We start from the raw sequence: 16,599 nt of genomic DNA on the forward strand, positions 1-16,599 counted from the left end.
TCTATGCGGATCTATAAGCATTGTGAGAATGTGTGATATAGATAACTCATTTAGAGTTGAACACTCCATAGTCTTTTTTTCTCTGCAAGTTGGCCAGGCGTGTATTTCCATACTAATTATCATCTACTTCAAAAGGAATCTTCTCTGCTGAGAACTGAGAGATGTACTAATTTATGGCTAAAAGGATAAAAACAGATTTACTTTATTCTGTGATATATCATTTAATATAGTTCTTTATTGTGGTGACCCCCCAAGTATAAAATTATTTTCATTGGTATTTCATAATCATAACTTTGCTACTGTAGAGAATAATAATGTAAATATCCATGTCTTCCTATGGTCTTCGGCAACCTTTATGAAAGAGTCATTCAGCCTTTGAAGAGGTCACAACACACAATTTGAGTAACACTGATTTAGCAGATTACTATTTACAGGCCCTTTCCAAAAGCCTAAGATCTAATAAATTGTGGATTTTGAGTTCCTTTACCACTGTTAGGAATGTGTTCTGTCTTGTGAAGTGATTTCTTACTCCCATAACATTAATGCCACTATTGTAACAATGGACATATTTTTCTAAGCCAGCCATTATTGCAGCTTGCTTGGTTTGTGGCTGGGAAAGGCAGTAGATTCTTCTTTTTTTTCCAATAGTACACACAGTACCTTTCAGTGCTATGAAAATTAATCAGTAAAGATGAAGATTCCAGGTTGGTACTAGCTTGATTCCATCATATTATACGACTCAAATATATGTCCTCATATATTTGATGTCTTACCATCAAGTTTTTGAGTGAAATCAAGAGCAATGGCAACAGCTTGTGATATTTGGGCATTCTATTGGACTCTAATGATCAAGAATGCAAAAAGAGATAGCCTAAGTACACAATATTTGAAAGTATACTCCAAGTCCCACATCCTTAATAAGGAAATAAACATACAATTAAGTACTGAGTACTTACTGTTGGTATTCAGTGTCAACACTGACCCTATGTCTACTGCTTGCAGAGAGAAGTACAACAGTAATTTCTAGTTCTTTACCATAAGGAACACAGAGAAAGAGTAGTGACATTCTCTTCTCAAATCCTAGAATTTTTTCTATTCTGAATTGGAAGTGTAGGCTATAGCTTTCTGAAACACTAAAGGATATAGGCACCTCAGTAAGATTTCTAGTCTGCTATTCCAGTAGTCTGTGCATCTAAAAACAGGGATTTTGCTCCTTTAACTAGAGATGAAATAGTGAAGTTGGTACAGTGTTATAAAGAATTGTATTAATTTTTGTTTTCCATTGATGTGAGAAGAATCCATCCAAAAATAGATATAATTTTGTTCCAGCATAAAATAGAGGGAAAAGTGAAAGTTATTTACACATAACAACAACTATTCCTACTGTTGCCTCCCCTACTGACCTTGGCAGGATATTCTCCATTTTTCATTGTTTATTATGTATGTACTATATTTGTTTCTGAAAAATTCTTTGTCTTATGAAAGTTAAAGGCTAGCTTTGATAATCTTGGGACAAGTGTACTCAGCCATTCTACACACTTAAAAATTTAGAGTTGTTACCTCATAAATGACTTTGAGGGCTCTGGGAGTCTTGGAATTCAGAGCCAGAGAGGTACAGGTGACTGAAATCACCAAGGAATGTGTGAAAATCTGAAGGAAGCTGATGAAATAGTACCAGGACTTCTCTGCAAAGGATCCTGCAGACTGGATGGAAATCTGCAGTCATAATTCTCTATTCTTTTTATTGCAGATATACATAGTTATATCAATTTTAAGCCATAAAATATCAGGATCTCTATCTGTCATAAACTTTTTTTGGCCTAAAATGGTTCTCAATGATTTTCTAAAGTCATGACATGGTGTGGTGGTTATCAAGTGTCTGTTAGTGCTTAAATCTGGAAGACCAAGTTATGGACATTATCTGGAAATACGAGTATGGTCCTTATACAATTATAAGATAGTAAGCTCAAGAATATGACACACTATAACTATTGAAGACTAAAATAATAAATCCAGCATAATCATTTATTTTCAGATGGATGTAGAAATTATCAGTTCTCAAAGGATTAATGTTGGAAAGTACAGGTTTATATTGAAATCTGGCTGATAAAAATGATAAAGAGAAAGACAAGATATTTTTGAAGAAAAAACATGGGAATATTTTTTTTTCAAAATTAGTATCAGTGTTTCAAGGAAGCCTTGGTTGTGATAGAAGACAGCTAAAACATTTGATTGTGTTGTGATGAGAATTGCAGTTTCTGGACCTACTTTAAAAAAAAGCTTATATCCGCATTGTATATACAGTTTACAATATAGTAGTATTATAAAAACGTAATAGGTATTCATAGAGAAAGAGCCTTAGACTTCACTAGCTAGACCCACAAAAGAAATTGAAATTGTATCCAAACTTTTCTACTTTTCTATGAGTTGTACATCAATATTATACAAGCTAATATCATCTGAGAGGAGGTAACCTAAATTAAGAAATGCTTCCTTGTGATTTGGCTACAGGCAAGTCTGTGGGGCATTTTCTTAATTAGTGGTTAACTAAGGGTGTAGACTGTTGTGAATGGAGCCATCCCTGGGCTGGTGGTTCTGGGATCTGTAAGAAAGCAGAGTATGAACAAACCAGAGGGAGCAAGTCCATCATCATCATCCCACTATGTCCTCTGCTCCAGCTCCTGACTTGCTTGAGTTCTTATCCTGATTCCTTCAGTGATGAATAGTGATTTGGCAGCATAAACAAAGGAAACCATTTTCTCTCTTGCTTTGCATATGGTGTTTCATCATAGCAGTGATAAACCTACCTAGATATTTACCAGCTAGGCATTTCCTGCCATTGGCTAACAACAGATACTTTTAAGACAGAATCTGGTAGCAGAAATAATTTGTCTTGTCTGAGGTAGCCTGAAAAGAATATGCTGCAGACACTGTGGCAGATGTTAGCTGGCAGGGTTACCTTATGCATCTCTCTGCTAACAAATGTAATCTTAAATTTTATGTCTATTTAGTTAGCTCAAGTTTCTGGATTCCAGACCATAGAACTAAAAGAAAGGACACAGAATTTAAGTGTGTCCTTTTATCTAGGCAAAGCATCATAAAAGCTAGTCATTTAGAATAATGGAAAGCAATAGCAAATCCCTAAGGACATAATTGCTAAGAAGAGAAAATTCTCCCATTACAGGATCCTGAGGAAATCTTGTCGGGAACTGAAGCTTCAAGGGGTTACTTCCTGCCCTGTTCATTTGTACTGTGGATGTGACCAGCTTAAAATCAAATTTAACTTTAAAATCTTAATATAAAAAATATCTTTTGAAATTAATGATTCATCAGAAATTGCAGGTATGTGTTTCATAGGGTAACAAAACATTTTAAATTGTTGGTGGCCATATTTGTCTTTAATACTTTGCCCACAATCATGTGGACAAAAATTTAAATTACTTAAAACAGTATTTGGATTTACATGTCTCTTTTAGACCCAGAAAATAACAGCAAAGGGATGTCTTACAAGTAGACAATTCATTTATGAAGTCTCCAAAGCCTTTCTCAATTACTGTACATGATCACTAATTCTATTCTTTGCATGTATTGTCTGCACATCTGCTGTCGAAAAGTTTTTAATCAAATCATGGTCTCTGAAAATTAATAGGTAAATGTTCCGACAGGTTAAGAAAAGGACACTGTTTTATAAACTAGCACTGGAGAAAAATAATGTGTCAGTTATTTTGGAAAATAATATACTTGAGCTCTTAAACTCTGCAGTACTTTCAATACTGTGTTTGGTATAAATTGCTATGTAGGCTAGCTAGAAAATGAACTTCCAGTGTACAGAGTTCTGCATCTTTAGTTCCAAGGGTGTAGTACATATGGTAAATGTTGGTGGACCTGAACCTGTATTCACATTGTTAAGAAACTTATCTTCTTTTTATTAATAAGTTACTAACTTGAGTGGGGAGCAGTTGAGTTTTAATTATGGGGTAGAAAGCCTACAGAGATCACCTGCATTATTTGACTACTATAGATTATAATACATCCAAGATATATCTGTATTGGCATGCGGTCCAGTAGTTGGCTATAGTGGCTTTGTTAACAAAACTGGCCCCATAGGCTCATATATGTGATTGCTTAGTTACCAGAGAGTAAAGATGTTTGAAATGATTAGAAGCATTAGGAGGTGTGGCCTTGTTGGAGGTAGTGTGTCACTGGGACTGGGCTTTGATGTTTTAAAAGCCTATGTCAGTACCAGTCTCTCTCTCTCCTTGACTGCTGCCTCTCCAGCATCATTTCTATCTGCTGCCATATTCCCTATTATCATGATAATGGACTAACCCTGTGAAACTATAAGCAAGTCCCCAGTTAAATGTTTTCTTTTGTAAGAGTTGCCATGAATATGGTGTCTTTTCATAGCAATGGCACTAACAAAGACACCTACCAAAGTCAACAATTCATTTGAAGAAAACTTCAGAAGCCATTGACCTGCCTTTGTAATCCATGTTTTAATAATAAGGTAGGAAGTAACTAAGTCATGGTAAATTAACTAAGTCATAGTAAAATAAGAATGCAGAATTCAAGCACAATTTGTAAAATCATCTCTTATGATGAAACTATTAATGAAACAGAATATATTGTAGTAAAAGGAGCAGCATGGAGTTGTGCCAATAAAAATGCCTACAGCTGGTACCTCAGCCATGAGACTGGATTTTAAAGCTAAGGAATGGGCTGGATCCAGCCATCAAAGCAACGGCTTTAATACTACCCATATTCCTTGGTAAATTAAAGACTCATGTGGTCAGAAAAAGAGAAATATACATTATCTAAATGTTTTGCAGTGTGTTAAAATATATGCAGGCTAAAGGTTAAAGTTTTTAAAGTAAAAATAGAAAGAGAGTAGTTGGGTATGGTGGCACACACTTTTAATCCCAACACTTTGGAGGTAGATTGACCTCTGTGACTTCAAGTTGTGGTAGCACACACCTTTAATTCCAATGCCTGGGAGGCAGAGACAGACAGATCTCTGTGAGTTCAAGGTATTGTAGCTTACACCTTTAATCCCAGCACTGGGGAGGCAGAGACAAGCTGATCTCTGTGAGTTCAATGATAGCCTGGTCTACAGAGTGAGTTCCAGAACAAAGATACACAGAGAATCTGTCTCAAAAAGCCAAAAGTTAAAAGTAAAAATAAAAGAAATAGAGAAAGCCACGGAAAGATGGAAAATACACAAAGAATCTTGATACTGCATGCTATTATGTTCTCTATAAATTGTTTGAATGCTGAGGAAGGAGCAACAGCCACTAAAAGATATTTGCTTATAGATGCTGCTGAATTAATCCAAGATAGGTATTTTAAAAATACCTTGACTTCAAAATTGAAGTAAAAATGTATGTTACTTTGGAGAAGAGATTTTGCTTCTGTTTTCAAAGAAAGTGAGAGGCTGTGGATTCATTCTGAGCTAAGAAAAATCCAGTTTGATCAAGAAAGACCACCTGAAAAATCTCCGGTAGGAACAGATGGCCCGGATGGCTGAGTTCTACACCCAGAAGGGAATTAAGACTGCTTCCTGAGATGATCAAGACTCATAGGATACTCTAGTCAGGACTTAATTATAACTCTAAATTTTCTTTAGTTTCCCATAAGATTATCAGCACCCTCAACCAGCAGGAAGTAGCCTGAAAAACTACACCCACATTCCCCCCAAAAATGGACTATGGATATTTTCCTTTCTTTGAAAAAAAGAGGGGGAAGTGGTGCAGGAGAATTGTCTGTATTCTGTCAATCGTGTTTTAAATAAATTCTGATTGGCCAGACAGGAAGTATAGGTGGGTTAACCAAACAGAAAGTAGAGCTAGGGCGATGAGAATAAGAGAATGCTAAAGAGGAGGAAGCCCATTCTTCCCATTCTGACCCAGACCACTGAGAAGCAGGGTATAATCTACACAGCTGAGAAATGTACCTAGCCATGTGACTAACATAGATAAGAACAATGGGTTAATATAAGCTGCAAGAGCTAATAAGTAGCCTGACTTAATGAGCCAATCAGTTTTATAACTTATGGAGTTCTCTGTGTGATTTTCTTTGGGACTTGCCAGCTGTGGGGTACTGGGTGGGACAGAAACCCCAACAAGCTGGCCTTCATTGTTACAGAATGGTGCCCTTAAAGAGCTGAAGGGTTTTGCAGCTAAAGCTGAGTCAGGAAGCCTCTCTTAGATGATAGAGAGATAGGGAGAGCAAGAAAAGAGATACCTTTGTGGAATTAGCTAGGAATCTGGCACGAGGGAAATTCCCAGGAATCCACAAGGATGACTCCAGATAAGAATCTAAGCAATAGTGGAAAGGATGCCTTAACTACTCTTGCCCTGTAATTAGACTGATGACTACCTTGATTGTCATCATAGAACCTTCATGCAGTAAATGATGGAAGATGCAGAGAACTACAGCTACTCACTGGGCCAAGTTCCCAGAGTCCAGTGGTAGAGAACAAGGAGCTATAATTTGAGCAAAAGGGTTAAGACCATAATGGGGATACCAACAGAAACAGCTGACCTGAGCTAGTGGGACCTCACTGACTCCAGACTGAAGCTGGGGAATCAGCATAGGATTAGACTAGGCCCTCTTAATATGGGTGACAGTTATGTGGCTTGGGCAATTTGTGGGGTCACTGTCTGTGGAACCAGTATCTATTCTTAATGCATGAACTGGCTTTTTGGAGCTCATTCCCTATGGAAAGATACCTTTCTCAGTCTAGATACAGGGAGAAGGGCCTTGGTATTGTCTCAAGTGATATGGCAGACTTTGTTGACTACCCATGGGAGGCCTCATCCTCTCTGAGGAGTGGATGGGGAATAAGTTGGGTAGAAATTGGGAGGGGGAGTAGGAGGAGCAGGAGAGGAACTCGAATTGGAATGTAAAATAAAAAGAAATTGTTTTAAATATATAATAATAATAACAATAATAATAATAATAATAATAATAAAGATGTATGAACAGATTACTTGGGCAACCTCATAGAGAAGCAGAAGGTAGTGAACATTTAGTCTAGCTTTAGAAATAGGTTTAGTGTTCATTTGAAACACATGCATATTTTCTGAGGAAGAACTTTTTTGGAGGGGAACTGGAGTTTTAAGTTTCTAGAACTAGGAGTTCCATGATAGGTATCATCAAATGCCTTGTTATGATATTATCCCCTCAAGGTGCTTTTTACTTTTAATAAATAAAATTAGATCCAACTTTTAAATTAAACCAAATCAAACAGTATCAGTTTAGTAAAAATGAACAAGTAGGATACATTTTGACATGATAAGGAAACATAGTATATTGTAAATATTCATTAATAATGGCATTGATAAATATATTACATCCTTTTCTCTCAGCAATTCAGATGAAACTTCCCACTACTGCATAAGCTATACACGTCACATTAACCTTATCCCCTTTATCACTTGTACTGTCCCAATCTGGTTTAATTTTCTTATTTCCATAGCAGCTATAACAGTCATCTATGTTTTCCTCTTCTGCCTGTTTTTTGTTTGTTTGTTTATTTTTTTATTTTAAGCTGAGTAAAATATTGAGATTCTGTCTTAGGGTATCCTGAATCCTGTGCATGCAGAGTTGATGAATTGAGACTGGAATGTGAACAGGTCTAAATCATAGACAGAAATGTTGCACTCCTGTTTCTACGAAATGCGATCTTATCTTAGATGCTTCTCTTTGATATGACATTTGATGAGAGGCTTTGGTAACTTAGCACCATAAGGGTGCTAGTGTTAGTCTGTCATCAAAATCAAGTCACAGATGTTTTTAAATTCCAGATTTTGCCCTTTCTAATTTTTCCTGTGATATCATCTGTCACTTCTATACAGGAGTCTTTGTTTCCCACAAAACAAATGAATTTTGCTGTAGAAGGAAAACTCTCTCAAATTTATATATTGAAGCTTGTCTTTGATGGGTTTTCCATTGCTGTGATAAAAGCCATGACCCAAAGCAGCTTGACAAGGAAGATTTATTTTGCCTTGCAGTTCTACATAAGAGTACATCACAGATGGAAGTCAAGCCAAAAACTCATGAAAGAACTTGGGGGCAGGGGTTGAAGCAGAAGACATGGAGGAATGCTGCTTGTTCCTAGGGCTTGTTCAAACTACTTTTTTATACACCCTAGCACCACATGGTGCAAGGGAGGTACCAATAATGGACTGGGTCTCCATCCAGCAAATTTTAATCTAAAATGCCCCACAGACATGCCTTACAGGGAAGTCTGGTGGGAGCATTTTCTTGACTGAGGGACCCTCTTTCTAAAAGATCCTAACTTGTGTGAACTAGACAAACTAGGAAAAAGGAATAATTCTCATTACTATGAAATGAGACCCAAGTAGAACATGACTGCTGAAGATACTGTTACTTCACAATAAGCTAAAATGAAGTGACACACAATTCAATGTGACTGACATACTTATAAAGGGAGAGAGAGAGAGAGAGAGAGAGAGAGAGAGAGAGAGAGAGAGAGAGAGAGAGAGAGAGAGAAATGAGGGCAGCAGTGCGCACACAGGAAATACACCAATGCAGTGAAAATTGTGATAAGAGCCAGGCTTGCAACACAAGGACCCTAGATAGGCCAGCCACAATTAGGCAGAAATATCACATTTCCTGCTTGCTTTTATTAGAAATAACTAACTCTACTGACATCCTTCTCTCAGACTCCAGCACTGTGAAGCAACAAATACCTTCAGCTTTATCCACTAGGTTTGAGCTACTTCCTTAGACCAGTCACAAAACCCTAACAATATCTAAACACACCAGCCTCATGGACATTTCAGAAAGCTTGTTCGTCTTGCAGGGTTTTCACTGAAGAAACTTTTCCATTTTCACACCTAACACAACTTTCTTGACGTCCATTCCTTTTATCTGCCTTCACTCTCAGCAAAACTCATATTTTTTGAGAATCAGGTACCATTTAATAAGTCTATGAAAAACCATCTTTACTTAATAGAAACTGAAAGTATAGAAAAACAGACACACACACACATATATGTATGTATATGATCACTATCATACTATCATCAATGTCCAAAATCTGCAGCAACAACCATTGTACGCATTAACTTAGGGAGCACACAAAGATAAGGGGCTTTTGATGATAAGATAACACTATACCCTCCAGGCTGGGAAAGTACTCTGTGACTGAATGTCAACTGACACAGACAATGATTTGACCTTTCTGCTGTGTACTGTCTTGGTAATATTCATTTTACTTCTTTGTAGACTACTTTTGTTTTACAGTACAAGAGAATTAGATTTGACAGATCTCGTGAAGTCTGTGCATACTAATGAATACACCAATTTTTGAGTGCTTTTGGTAACCCTTTCTGTCATAATTAAATTTACAGAATATCCTTCATAAGACTCTCAATGACTTCTTAATCTAATAATCGAATGCCCTGTTTCTATTGCTATCCCTACTTGGCATCAAACGTGTTGAGACTGTTGCCCAATCTTTCTAATTTCCCTGCCTTATGGTTCTGACTTGCTTATCCTTCACTTCTCTATGGCTTGTTCCCCAACCCCACAGTCTTTCATTTCATCAATCATTAAGGAAGTATGCTCCAAAGAAATGCTGAGGTTCTCTATCTTCAATTTTATGCCTCACTGATATTTCTAGAAGTTTCCTGCTTGTGACAAAAGCTGGTAAAATATAATCATTGTCCTATCTGCAGTTAAGGAAATTATTTTCTGTATGCAATGTCAATTTATCATTGTTGCAACTCAAATATTGTACTTTGAATCATTTAAATGCATTAGGTTTTGGAGCAATTAAAAGCAACTCTTTCTTAGTTGGCTTTTTGTTTGTTTTGCTTTTTTTTTTCTTTTTTTAGAAACCTTCACTGGTGACTATTTACTGTATTCACAGGATTCTTTTCCTCTGAGACTGTGTCATGTGTTCTGAATTTACTTTCTCCCATATATCCCTCTCCTTACTATCCTCCTCTCTTTCCATTAGCTTATTGGTTTCTGTAGATTAGCCTGCTTCTACTTTCGTGTCATTTTCAAATAATGCATTTTATGTATCTAGATAAATCTTAAGATTCCAAAATGGGAGAAAATGCATTTCTTTCTGAGGGTGACATATTTTACTTATTGATACTATGTCCAGTTTCATCCATTTTTCTTTAAAATGGTACGACGTCATTCTTCTTTATGGTGGGAGTCATCCCATAGCAAATATATACCACATTTTCTCTCTCCATTCTCCTCTTGTTGGATACTATGGTGGTTTTAATGAGATGTTTGCCACAGGCTCAAGCATATGAACAGTTGGTCTGCATAGTGCTGTTGGGGAGTTTTAAAAGGTGTGTCCTTGCTAAAAGACGTTTATTACTGTAGGCAGAATTTAATATGCTTCTAATACACTCTTTTTGCTTTGTGCTTAAAGTTCAGGAAGTGAGATATCAGCTTGTTAATCTAACCTTTATACTTGTTGCTTCTCTGTCATGGTTAACCCTAACTCTCTGCAACCAAAATCCCAAAACCTTCTTTCTCCTATAAGTTTCCTTGGTCATCATGTTTCAACACTGCAATAAAAGAGTAACTGATATAGAGACAGGTAGGTTAATTCTAAAATAGGTTGATTCTACAGCTTATCTGTCATGGTGGGCTGCAGTTGTAACTCAATGGTAGAATGGATTAGTAATGTGTAAGACCATAGGTTCAGTTCTAAGTATGAGAAATTGAGAAGGGTTGCTGTGAATAATGCTGCAGTAAGCATAAATGTACAAGTACTTCTGTAATATTCTAACTTAGAGTCATCAGTCTAAGTACTCAAGGGAGGAGTAGCACATAACTTTAAGCTCATTTCACTGATAGCTCTTAAGATTAAACTTTTGTTATTAGCATTTTGTGTTTTATCATAGAGTATATATACACACCACTTTCATTATAACTTTTGTTATGCTTGTTTATTCATTTGATTGATTTTCAAATACTTTTAGTAATTCTTGAAATTTTATATATTTTTACAATGTACTTTGATCATGTCCATTCATTATTAAATGCCTCCAACTCCTAGGCCACCTCACTGTCACCCTCCCCATTTCAAGCCTTCCAAATATGCATGACAGTGTGACCACTCACACTTGAATGCTTGGGTAACTTACCAGTTGTTATGTCCTCAGTGGTTAGTGATTGTTCTTCCTTCAGCAGCAATCAATTGCAATAGTTCTAAACTAGAGGTTAGATCAACTTGTTCTCATGTGACTGGTGTTATGCAAGTCTATTTCAGGTAACCACAGTTACTGTAAACTGATGTGTGTATCAGCTAAGTCATGTGCATAAGTCAGCATTTCACTGCTCTCTCTACACTATGCTTGATTGTGCATTCTTACCCCCTTCTTTCATGATGTAACTTCAGCCAAAGCCAGAGAGAAGTAGGTAAAGAGGATTCATTCTAAGCTGAACAAACACATGTACTTATACTTGACACTTTAATATGATAAATCTATGGTTTAATGCTTTTGTACATTATAGAGATTTATCACTTGTATTGGTTTAATGAAATAATAATTGGACAGTAGCCAGGCAGGAAGGCAGGACAACCAGACCAGGAGAATTATGGGAAGAGAAAAAACAGATGCAGTCACCAGACAGATGTAGAGGAAGCAGGGATGAGAATGCCTCACTGAGAAGAGGTACCAAGCTACATGGCTAAACATAGATAAGAATTATGGGTTAATTTAAATTGTATAAGCTAGTTAATAATAAACCTGAGCTAAAAGGCAAAACAGTTTATAATTAACATAAGTCTCTGTGTGTTTCTTTGGGACTGAATGGCTACAGGACCAGGCAGGACAGATACTTCCATATACATAATTGCTGTGACTTTATCCTTATCAGAAAGGCCAATTCTTTAACAATATTTCCCTCTTTGTCTATATGCTATTTCCCCTATATAAAGGGTCATCATAGCTTTTCTCTAGCTTGTTATCAAAGGTACTGTGTTTTACTTGAACTTCTTAAAGTCAGAAATCCACACCCAGTTGGCATTACCAAATGCAAGGTGTGACAGAAAAGCAGCACCTATTCTTAGAGCACAGCTGCAATTGCCAACAAAGATTGGCATTATGTACCACAGTTGTAAAATTTAAAATAGGACTGAATCCTTAGTGATTAAAAATAAATATTACACCACTAAGTATTTCCTAAGTGGCAGAAATAGTACAAGTAATAATGCTTCTGGCCTAGAATGGAGAGAAAAATGAGAAAGATGAAAGGAAAAGAAATCCTAAGCCACAAAGAGCTGCTGTGCCCCTTGTTTCAGAGCCAAGCCTGACTTTAGAGCAGGCAGAGGAACTAGACCTGGGAAGAGAGACTCCCAGACCTTCCTTTATAAAGCACTGTCCAAAGTAGGTCAGTACTTTTAGAAAAGAAGAAAAAAGGAGCACAGACATTCAGAAAAGAATGGATAGAACAAACCCCTTAAAGCTCTGTTAGCCACCACCTAATGCAAGATAAAGGACAAGAGGGGAGCATGATGTCAAGAAGCACAAACAAAGGCAAGCAGAACCTATCTGTTGTGACTAGGCTGCAGTTTTGGGAGGGGGGGGCAAACAATGCTCGCTGTGCTTCCTATGAGGAAAACAGAGAGGGGATAGAACAAAACACTCAGGAAAACTGTGGCTGTATTTTAATTTTGACCTTCTGCTAGCATCTGATGGCATTAGAACTTTGAGTGAAACATGTGGAGGTTTATCTTGAAGTTCAGTGTGCCCCATGGAGCAGAGGTGAAGTAAGATAAACTTATTTATGCCTCATGTTATTTTGTGTAGAATTCAAATAATAGCAGCACTTACATCTAGGTAAAAGAACACGAATTGGAACATTTAGGCATTTAACACAAAGCCTGCATTGTTAAGTGTTTAATAAGCATTAACTATTATTTCTGACTTTTAAATATATTATGCTTTAGACACTCTAGGTAGGCTTTTTTTGTCCACAGATACTTGGGTTATCTTTGCATGTCAGTTACCTCCTGCTCTTACATAAGAAATATAAAAACGGATGCAATTCATCAGTTATACATTTTCAGCCTCAATACTCTTCATAATCAAATTTGATCTATTATCCAACAGAAATCTTTCTGCATGTAAGAGTCAATAAAGAATGGTGGGGAATAGAGGAGTCGCAGTAGGAACAAGCAGGGGGCAAAACTGCTTCATAATTTTGCTAAAACTAGTTTCCGAATGCAAGCAACCCCATTGTTCACCCAGTAATTACAGCTTCTTCAGACTATTTCCATAGCTGTGTCAGACCAAGACGCAGAGGAGCAGTTGGAACTTCAAATGTGCTGAGACAGCATATGCTATATTTAAAAATAATCAATGGAAAAGAATGATTTTGCTCTATGCTTGCTTCTTATCATGCACACTGTTCTGTTCATCAGTTTTATGATTACATTGACTTCGGTAGGCAGGACAAAACAGAGCAGGAAAAGGGTGTCAAATGTCATACTAGGGAAGATCATCATAGCATTCAGCCGTTAGAACTGGTAGTGTTTATTTGTAAGACATTTGACAAATAGTCCTTTGTATATTGTTAAAGAAAAACAAAGTGAACATGAGATTCATACTGTAGGGTAGTTAAATTATACAAATTATGGCCAGATAAAATTCATCTTAAGTTAATATGTTAATGTTTTGGGTGTTTTAAAATAGTTGAGGCAGGCTGGGGTGGGTGGTGGTGATACACAGCTTTAATCCTAGCACTTAAGAAGGAAAGGCAGGAGAATTTCTGTGAGTTTGTGGCCAGTCTGATCTACAGAGCAAGTTCTAGGACAGGTCCCAAAGCTACACAGAGAAAACATGTCTCAAAAACACTGAAAATAAATAAAAAAACAAATAAATGATAAATAAAACAGTGCCTACTGTTATAAATGCCTCTTAAACATTGACATACAATTGTTTCCATTTTACCAGTTAAGAAAATAAAATCATTGAGTTAAAATTTCTCCTAAAGTATTATACATATTTGTAAATTATAAACTGATTTAAGCCAGGCTCATTCATATACATCTCTTTAATTATATTAATGTCTTAGTTAGAATTTCACTTTCCTACTTATGCAATGAAAAATCTCCAATTTGGTAAAAATAGGACACATATCAGCAAATTAAAAACTAGCATATGTTATTGATCTTGTGCATTCTAAATTGTTGCTTCCTATATTACAGATATGGAAATTGCTGTGTACTTTTAGCAAGTTTGAAATCTCCATAAATACCAATTCTATCATAATTGGTGAAGATCATCTAACTTATAACCATTCCTTCTAAGGCATTTGAAACTCAAGAGGTGAGAACAAATCTGTTAAGGGAGTCCCAGACAAAATTGTTGTTATGCTACAAAACAGAAAAGGATAGTCTGCAAACAGTTTTAAAAAATGAAACAAAAGACTCCCTCCCCGCCCCACAAAAAAAAAAAAGAAAAGAAAAATTAAAAGGAAATAAAAACCAGAGGAAATCAAAATGTATGCAGTTTTCTAAGGTAAGATGAGCTATTGCAGCTCAGGTGGGCTCAGGTGCTGATCAGACCTGTGCTGTATTCATTTCTGTCTCTCTATTCCTGTGCCGAGGAGCTTGCTGCATTCCCGCTGCTATTAGGTATGATGAATAAAAGGCAACTCACATGGCCCGAAAATAGCCCTCAGTCCACTTTAACAAAGCACTTCATCCACAGCTCTCTGCTCTCGGACTCGGCTTAAACCAGAGGAGATGTCAGCATCATCTATTTCCTTTCTGTTGGAGAGTCAGGAGCCTTCACTATTTTGACCTGTCTCCACTGTAGAGGAAGGATTTGATTTGTAAAAAGCCACAGTACTGTCTTCCACAGAGATTAATGATTCAGCAATGAAAGCCTTCATACAGCTGTAGAGTAACCTGTCAGCATTTCCACTACACCTTTCCATTTCTAATGGATTGTACTAGGCTTGCAAAAAGGCCACTGCAGAGTGAAATTTGACATGAGATCTATTCATTTTGAGATGCTCCTGATTAGATTTTCTTTACATTAATCACTACCACCAAACACAAAATCAGCCTCTTACAAACGGTTCTGTTCAGAAACCTAATGAAAATGATATTATAAAATGAGAATAATCAGGACACCTACAAAAACACAGCAATATGAAAACTTCATTTTGTAGGAAATGTGAAAATAATCATGTCTATTTAAATAAAATATATTTTTGTTTGATGTATATGAAATTCTTCCATCAAAAAAGAATCTGCAAAATTTACAAGATAGAAAAGAGTATAAGTGGATATTGATCACATTTTAAAACTCTTTTAAACATGTCCTGAATAACTAATATTCAAGTTTCAAAAGGACTGCATTTAGTTACAAGTTTATTTATTTCTGAAAACTTCAAAAATTGAAGGTGAAAGTAAATGTCATACCTGTATATGTGTGGTTGCATGCTATTGCAAAGTGCTTTGTTCTTATTTATTTTACAAGATGAAATATAACCATATTGGGAAAGACTACAAACATAATATAAACAATAATAAAATAAGAATGATTCAAATAGTATCCAAATATAACATTTCATTCATATTTTAATTAAATTATTAAATTGCAAAGACACCTATAAAAGATAATGCAGATTTATATGAATTTTTTTTGTTTTAATTTCAAATATCCAATCTTTACAATTTAGTTAATGATTTATAGAGTAGCAAGTTGCATAGGAGAATTTTTGGATTTAAAATATCCTCAATTTCATTCTTCTCTATATATATCACCTTTATTTATGTTTTTAAATTAAATAGCTAAAAACATAATGTCCATAGCTGAAAAGATAATGAAGCTATCCATATATCAACCAAGACAGTCATTTGAGTATATGTATGGTTGTCAGATGCTTAAATCTGCATGCCTACGTGCATACTTACATACATATATAAGCATATATATGACTGTGCAAACAATTACTTATTGTACTGTATAAATAAATGAAAAGTGACATGTCTTAATAAAACAGCTATAAGATAGAAAAATATCAATATCTTTATTTAATTAAAATTTCGGAGAGGAGAAAAAACTATTAAACAAAAGGGTAAAAAAATCACTTGAAATAAAGGCATATATTCTGAAAGTAGCCATATTTGAACATGTTGAGATTATGACCCGAGGAAAGAACAGGGCTGGAATGGCCAACAGTTTAAAATCATAGGCATGACTTATGTCACTAGGAATCATTCCAAATGCTACATGAGTCCTTGATGAGGGAGTTTCTAGAGCTTCATCTTGTGAATCCTAACCTGTGTCCCTGCAGAGGAACACAAAGGTGTCAAATCCTCCTTACCCAGGCTTGGTGGACTCTTAAGAGAAAGAAAGGCTTAGAAAGTTTGAAAATTTTAAGTTTTACAGTTCTTGCTATCCACTAATACTTTGCTTGGAGCAGTTGCTCTGGGTACCAGGACGATATTACAAGTGGCCAAAACATATGGGAAAGTATAAGAGCAATGGAAGTTTGCAAGGTCATTTCCTTCCTTCCTTCCTTCCTTCCTTCCTTCCTTCCTTCCTTCCTTCCTTCCTTCCTTCCTTCCTTCCTTCCTTCCTT

General features: G+C 36.1%; 1 long non-coding RNA gene across 1 annotated transcript in view; it reads right to left on the reverse strand.

Moving 5' to 3' along the window:
* Positions 1 to 16,599, reverse strand: part of LOC113456646 — a 793,133-nt gene that overhangs the window by 307,465 nt on the left and 469,069 nt on the right. The window lies entirely within an intron of this gene.

This window comes from Microtus ochrogaster, chromosome 10, assembly GCF_000317375.1.
Source record: "Microtus ochrogaster isolate Prairie Vole_2 chromosome 10, MicOch1.0, whole genome shotgun sequence".
Classification (NCBI taxonomy): domain Eukaryota; kingdom Metazoa; phylum Chordata; class Mammalia; order Rodentia; family Cricetidae; genus Microtus; species Microtus ochrogaster.